The sequence below is a fragment of the Arvicola amphibius genome, chromosome 12, assembly GCF_903992535.2.
Source record: "Arvicola amphibius chromosome 12, mArvAmp1.2, whole genome shotgun sequence".
NCBI lineage: Eukaryota > Metazoa > Chordata > Mammalia > Rodentia > Cricetidae > Arvicola > Arvicola amphibius.
The window spans coordinates 133,152,544-133,160,192 of NC_052058.2; the positions used below are offsets into that span (position 1 = coordinate 133,152,544).

At 42.1% G+C, this 7,649-nt stretch overlaps 1 long non-coding RNA gene across 1 annotated transcript; it reads right to left on the reverse strand.

The window, feature by feature from the left end:
* Positions 1-4,870: 4,870 nt before the first annotated feature.
* Positions 4,871-7,359, reverse strand: LOC119802453. The gene is made up of 2 exons (XR_005283437.1): positions 7,198-7,359; positions 4,871-5,139 (listed from the first exon to the last, which is right to left on the reverse strand). It is a non-coding gene; the product is annotated as an uncharacterized LOC119802453 (long non-coding RNA).
* Between the last annotated feature and the right edge of the window lie 290 nt (positions 7,360-7,649).

Consider the following 7,649-nt stretch of genomic DNA (forward strand, 5'->3'; position numbering starts at 1 on the left):
AGTCAGATAAGATACAAAGAGTGATTGCAATCCTTTTGAATTTGCAATGATTTGCTTTGTGTCCCAAGGTGTGGTTCATTTCAGAAGAGCTTCCATGTGGCCTGAGTAGAATGTGCATTCTGTGGTACACATCTATTAAGTCCATTTGATTTATGATGTCAATTAGTTCTGGTATTGATATAAATTCTGCTTATTTTTGTCCAGATGACTTGTCTATTATAATAAGTAGGGTATTAAAATCACCTACAATTATTAATGGGTTGATGTTATTCTGTGTTCAGTACATATATGTTTAAGATATTAGTGTCATCTTGGCTAACTGTTTCCTTGGTTAGAATGAAGTATCCCTCTTTATCTTTTCTGATTAGTGTTAGTTTAAAGTCTATTTTATCAAATGTTAAGATAATGATGACTGTTTGCTTCCTTGCCTCCTGGTCCCTTGTGATTGGAGTATTTTCATTCATCCTTTTACTATAAGGTGCTGCCTACCTTTAAAACTAAGATGACTTTCTTGTAGACAATAGATAGATGGATTTTGTTTCTTATGATTCATTCAGTTAGTCTGTGTCTTTTTTATTAAAGAATTGAGGTATTATAAAATTATTATTTGAAATGCATGTGTTAGTTTGGGTCATTGTGTTGTTGTGTTCTCAGTGGTATTTATGTCTTCGTAGTTCTTTCTCAAGTCTCTTTGCTAAGCTCATTCTTCTCTTCAGCTTAGAATAATGCTTCCTATGTTGTCCTTAAGTTTGATGTGTTGTATATTATTTTTAAAGCGTTTATATCATGGAAAACTTTTTTTGCCTTTGTTTGTGGCAGATAGTTTACTGGATATATTACTTTGGGTGGGCTGTCATAGTCTTCTGGACTTAGAATGAATTGCTCCAGACTTTTCTGGCTTTTCAAGACTCCCCTGAGAATTCAGCTGTTATTTATGTTATTTATTATGTTTTTTTATATGTGGCTTATGTTTTTTTCTCTTGCAGCTTTCAATACACTTTCTTTGTTATGTATACTTGGTGCTTTAGCTACTATATGCCTCGGGGATTTTCTTTTCTAGTCTTGTTTATTTGGTGTTCTGTGTTTCTTGTGTCCCTGAAGGTATGTCTTTCCTAGTTAGGGGATCTTGTTGAAGATCTAGTCTATGCCAGACTGACTTAGAGTTCTTCTCTGCCATCTTTTTCTGCAATTTGAAAGATTTGTTTCTTTATGGTTTCCCACATTTCCTATGTATTTCTTTCCTGTTTTTTCCATACTCCTTTCTTATTTGATCTAGATCCTCTATTTTATCTTTGAGAACTGATGCTCCAGTTTTTGCTTTATTCATTCTACTTGTATGACTTTCCTTTGAGTTTTCTTGTTAGGATATTGGGTCTTTCAATCCAATCTTCTTTTCATCTCAAGTTCACTTTAACATTCTATCTATCTACTCATTCAATTCCATTCTCAAGTCTTGGGTCATCTGTATCATTTCCAACAGTTTTGTCTTTGTGTTTTCTTGAGCACCTCTCAGATTTATTCTTCCTCACCTCTTCCTCCTAGAATTTACTTAGCTGTTTCCTTGTGTCTTCTTTAAATTCTTCGACGACGGTTCTAATTTTCTTTTAATTCTCTGTCCTGGAGTCCATCTAATTCTCATTGGTGAGCATCTCCATAGTACTGGTAGATTTGGAGAGAAGAGACTGCTTTGATATTTCATATTCCTGTTATTTCTAGAATGAGACTTGTGCTTGTGGACTGCCTTTGTTCGTGCTAAGTATGTAGATGCAGCAGGTCAGGGAAGAAGAGAATATGTGGGGGAAGGCCGGGTATAGAGCTTGGAAATAGCTTGGGTGGGATGAAGTCAGGTGGATAGAGGGGACTGGGCTGGTGTACAGGATGTTCTTCCTGTTCTGTGTCGGGAGTGTAGGTCTGAGAGGAAAGGTGGGGGATGATATGTGAAAGTCCTGCTATCTGGGGGATAGGTCCAAGGGATCCTGGCCCAAGCTTAGAGCTCCCTGGCGAGAAGACCAGTCTAGGCTAGGCCACTGGCTCTGGGACCCAGCTTAAACCAGGTACGTTGTAGAAAGGCACGGAGGAGGACGTGGGGAGGTCACCCCAGCTGAATTTCTTTACAAAGATATTGAGTCGGGGTGACCCAGAAGAGACCTCTGAGTAGTTGCGGGTAGGGCAGGTCCCGGTGGAGTGCCAGAGCTTGGCTGTAGTGCAGTCAGTGTCAGTCCAATTAGGATGTAGTACAGGATGGATGCAGGCCAGAACCTGGAGAAAGGTGTGGGAATTCCGGGTATCTAGTGCAGGGATGAGGCCTGTGGGCAGTTGAAGGTAGAGTATGTCCTGTCGGAATCCTAGGGGTTGGCTGTGGTCCCAGAGGAGGTGTCAGAACTAGGTCCACCAGGGATATGGAACCCTGTGGAGACCAGAGGTAGGCTTCTGCTCTGGAACAAGTAGCCACATGAAGCCAGGACTATGACTATGGCACCCGGACTAGATCTGACAGGTTGTGGAAAAATTAATATCAAGTTGTATGAAGTATTCACCATGCTAGTCCCTGGAGGAAGACTTGGCACATCTGTGAGTGGAGTACCTTGATGGACCCAGATGTCTTTACAAAGATGCTGAGTCAGCGAATCGGAATTGATGCTTTACCACAGCGAGCCAAAACGGAGATTTTTCCAGGATTTGTGAGATGCTTGATTTCTCCGCCCAACACTCAAGGATTGGAGGCAGGAGGATTGTCTCAAGTTTGAGGTCAGCCAGGGTTATATAGAAAGACCCTGTATCAAAAAGTACTTTCCAAAAATAGCGGCAGGAAAGAAAAGAAATTTTGTTGTAAAAGGTTCTTTTAGGATAACAGCATCCTTTATACTTGAAATCTCTCAAAGTAGCCTGCCTACAGGATCCAGTTTTCACCTCTGCACAGCTAAAGAAAAAAATTGTCCTTATTTCTTCATCCTCCTAGAAGAAAATACAATGCTCCAAGCTATGAGATTTTATTGGACTCAATCTTCAGATTTTTCTACTTATCGATCATAAAAGTACATGTTTTGATGGATGATGGTTCAACTGGTGATATTTTGGTTTCATGGCAAGGCATTCCATAGAAACCATGCCTCAAGCCTTGAATTTTGATGGCTTCACAGGCATATGATGCGAGAGCTGATCCTTTCTCGAGATGCTGGGTGTCTGTGGTCACCAGGCAACCCTAGGAACAGCTACCACTGTGTAGCGCTTACTTATCTGAGCCAGGATGTTTGGCAGGCTGAGTGTGTTGCGTGCTAGGTGTGTGTGTGTGTGTGTGTGTGTGTGTGTGTGTGTGTGCGCGTGCGCATTCGCACGTGCTTGCACGTGCCTGAGTGTGTTCACGTGTGCCTGAGTGTGTGTTGCTGGGGATCAACTCAGCTCCTCACAAGTGGTAGACAAGAGTTCTTCAACAGTTATATCCCTGTCCCCTTATGTACATTTTTGACTTCAAGTATTTTCAATTTATAATAGTTTTATCAGGCCAAAGTCCTAGCGTTAGTTGAGAAATACCTGTACATATTTTTTTTTTTACTGAATTTCACAGTCAATCATTGCTTTAGCAGTAACTGCTGCCCAGGTTAGCGCTGTCCCACGAGTGCTGCCTGGGGTCTCTGCTGGCTGATGCACTGCTGGGGGAACAGAGCCATCTGCTCCTTCACCTTCCGACTCTCAGGCTTGCCCTGGCTTCTGCAGCCTGGCTAACGAGCTGCTGAGGGAAACAGGAAGATGAACCTACAATATTAGAGAGCAAAGAGAAGAGGCTTGTTAATCCAAGTACTACAAAGCAATGAGGGTGATCACAAAAGGGAGTTCTTGGTTACTTGTTTTCTAAAACCTCGATCCCTTCAGTGATCAGGGGCTGCCATCTCTGCTGCCCTCTCTGAGGATGCCTGCCAGTTCTCTCAGATTTTACTGCAGCCAGTCACGTCATATGCAAAGCTTTGTTCCCTTACCAATGGATACTTTGTTCCCTTACCAATGGATACATCTTCTCATTCCATTTATTGTCTCATTGTGTTGGCTAGGACTTCCGGCCTGAGATGTGAAGGACTGATTAGACCGTACCTGCCTCTGTCCTGATCTCTGAGGAAAGGGCCTCTTACTGAGCATGGCAAGAGCTGCACACAGTCAGCAGACATTCTCCAATGGCTGCGGTGATTCCCCCTCTCTGAGGGCATTGGGAGCTTTCATCGGGAAAGGCTACAGGATTTTGCCTCTTCTGGCACTATTGTTATCATCAGGTATTTTTTTTTCTTAATTTGTTGATATGATGGATTCTATTGAATTTCAATTATTAAAAACATTAAACGAATCCTTCTTGGTTGTAGTGTTGAGATATCTAGTTCAAAGGAGTGTTATTCCATCTGATAAACACGACAGGCAAGTTCTTGGGAGCAATGCCAAGGGCGTGTGGGTGAGTAGCCACTTTAGGCTGAGGCCAGCATGTGGGAAAGTGAACGGCCCAGAAGCAGGAGGAAGTCCGTTTCAAATCAATAGCTGATGATGTGGACAGAGGAAGAGAACTCTGCGGGGGAGAAATTCTTTTAGAAAAATGCCGATGCCACGCGACCTTTTCAGATGCGAAGTTTTGCTGACCTCACCGCCAGGTGAGAGCTGCAATCTGACCCGTGCACAGGAGGAGCAGAGTATCCTGTGGGCTACACAAGTTCAACCACCTTAGCCTGTAAACGGAAAACAAAAGCCCAGCCCAGACGGCACTGCTCACGACAAATGTCACTGAACTCTGACCAGCCCTGGCTCTGCCCTCAATATGGACAGCCAGAGAGGCCTTGTATACTCTGTGCGAACACACGGGTAGGAGGAGGTCTTGAGGCACTAAAAAGAGAAATGGGAAACTAAATTTTTTATTGGAATTACATTAAAATGTGGACCGAGATAACAGCAAACATGGACTGGGAACACATCGTCTCATGTAATTATTATTTTTATCGTTATGCCTTTCATGGTCGTGCCGGGAGGAAATGCGTTCCTGGGTTCTCAGAATCAGGTTGTTCTTGGTCAGCACCAATCCTTTCCTGCCCTCTTCTTTCTTTGATGGGATCGGGTTACCCAGAGTGGACGTCCACTTTGTTATGGTGAGGTTTTCATCTTCCAGATCTATGGCAGGATCAAAAAACAAAGGGCACATTTTAACGCCCCACCCCCTGTTTCTTTTGAAGTGCCGAGCACCAACTATTTCAAGCAAGGTCGTTCTTTTCCTTTGAAACTTATCAAGATGACCTCTGCCCCACCCCCTCCGAGTATTTCAAATCAGTTTTCTTCTGGAGCCATCCACACGCGTGTTGGGTCTGAGTCACGTGCGACTTCTTCCTAATCACCTGCTTTGCCCCTCACCGAGAGTGCCTGTCTTTTCAAAGAGGGTAACAATATGTTGCTCATTTTGGCTAACGCTTCTGCTCTGTGCTGTCATCTCTGTTCTCATGGGTGTAGTTGTTGCATAAATCAGAGGTTCCTTTGAACCTTCTGGAATTGTTTTCTACCTCTGCCTGTGGGAAGGCATAATCTCCAGGTGTAATTGTAGAAACTGTGGCTTTTATAATTTTTTTCTCATAGAAAATAGAAAGTACCTACTACCGCTCCCTACCAACAAATATTTAACAAGAATTATGCCATACTGAACTGTCGCGAGGTTTCTCTAGCTCGTCAGCGTGAGGGGGATCACTGAAAAGAGAACACACAGAGATGTGAGTGGGTTAAGGAACTCCAACCACACCGCCATTGAGTACAAGCAGGCAGTCGTTGAGACATTACCACCATTGTGAGGACCAGTTTCCAACAGATCCCTGGAGCCCTGAACTAAGGCTTTTATCTGAGGGGGTAAGGGAAAAGACACACACGCTCCCGATCATCTTCTGTTTTTTTATTTTCCTCTACATCTTTCCTGGCTGTTTCCTTCTGTCATTCTTGATATTTTTCTTCTAAGTAACTTTGGTTTTTTTTTTCCCCTTACAGCTTAAATATCTTTCAGGCAGTATAAAAATTACATTGCTGTTGCATTCTATTTTTCAAGTGAGTGATTACAATTAATACAAGTAAAAAGACAGCATTTTTCATATTCCTTACATGATCAAACATTTTATATTTTACTGGTGAAAAACAAGCTGTCCCAAGAGCCCACATACGTTCATATCTAAACAACTTGTTAGAGATTAACAGAGTGTAGGCAAGAGAGGTATTTTTCTCAGTTCTTTCGCTGGCAGCCTGCATTTTATGATTACAAAGAAAAGACCAATTATCTCATTATTTATCTCAAAAGGTATTCTTACAAGAAATCTTAGGAGAATCACAAGTCTAAACTTTCACATATAAAAAAGAACCAGTCAGCTCTATTTTAAATCCCCAGGGGGCATAGCCGCTCATCAACAGTTTTTTGTATCTGAAAGCCGAGAGCAGAAATGGGTACAAGGAACTAATCTTCATCGCATGCTAGTGAGAAAAGTCATGTCAGCTAATAACAATCGGGCTGCTTTGGTTTTGATCCCTGACCTTAACGAGTCCTTCACTCAGCTGTGCTTTGTTCTAAAACTTTAGATTGTCTTCTTGGGTTTTCTCACCGCAAAACTATTTGACAAAAGCATCTTAGTCTAACCTTGTTATTTTCAAAGCTTTGCTTCACCTATGACGCACTCTGAAACCGGTGAACACATCTCCGAACATTAAGATTAAAGGAATTTAAGCTAGCTGGGCTACTGGGACTCAATTGTACTTCTTAATCATTAACCTAAGCCACAGTCTATTTGGCTCCTCAATAGAAACTCCTGTGGTCTAGCTGTGTGACACCTCATGTTTTTATTTTATTTTTTAATATTTTATCCTACCTTTACCTATGGTAATTTTCCCACCAAAGTAACCTATCATAATTTCTTGCAATATTTATTAAATACCCTCAATCATCACAATCCTATTTAAACTAACACTATGTATACAATCATTGCTTCAGTTAAACAGTACAGCTTAGGAGGAAATCATCTTCATAAGAAGCCACAGAAAAAAAAATTCCCAGTAGTATGCAGTATTTCCGAGGGATGACCATAAGGGCGGTGGGGATCTCTTCACACCATTCCAGATACTGCAGAAAAATAGCCGCAGCAAACACACAAAGACACAGCAGTAGCAGGAAACATCCTGAGATCCAGGCTCTCAGGGCCTACCCACACAAGATTATAGCATCAGGGTTTCCTCCTGGTTGGCGGGTCCTCTGAAGTCAGTTGTCATCTGCTGCTCCTCTGTCATGGCCACCAGCAAGGCACACAACTTAATCGTCACCTTTCTCTAATTCTTTTTGGGGTTGGGGGGAACACAATTCTAAATTTGATATTTGGCTTTCCTAGTAATGGTTTAGACTTCACAACCTGTTCATGAGAGTAAGTGGTAGAGACTCCGCCTGCAGCAAGCATTGTAGTTCAGGAGTCAAAACACCCACAAAGTCCCCAGGCGAATTCAAGTGGCAAAGAGCCAGCCCAATTATGAATAAAGAATGTTCTCCTGACTCCACTATCTCACAAAACGGCAGCCTACAAAATGGGAAAAGTTCTTCACCCACCCCACATCAGAGGACTGATTTTCAAAATATACAAAGAAATTGGCCATCTAAAGAACAAATAATC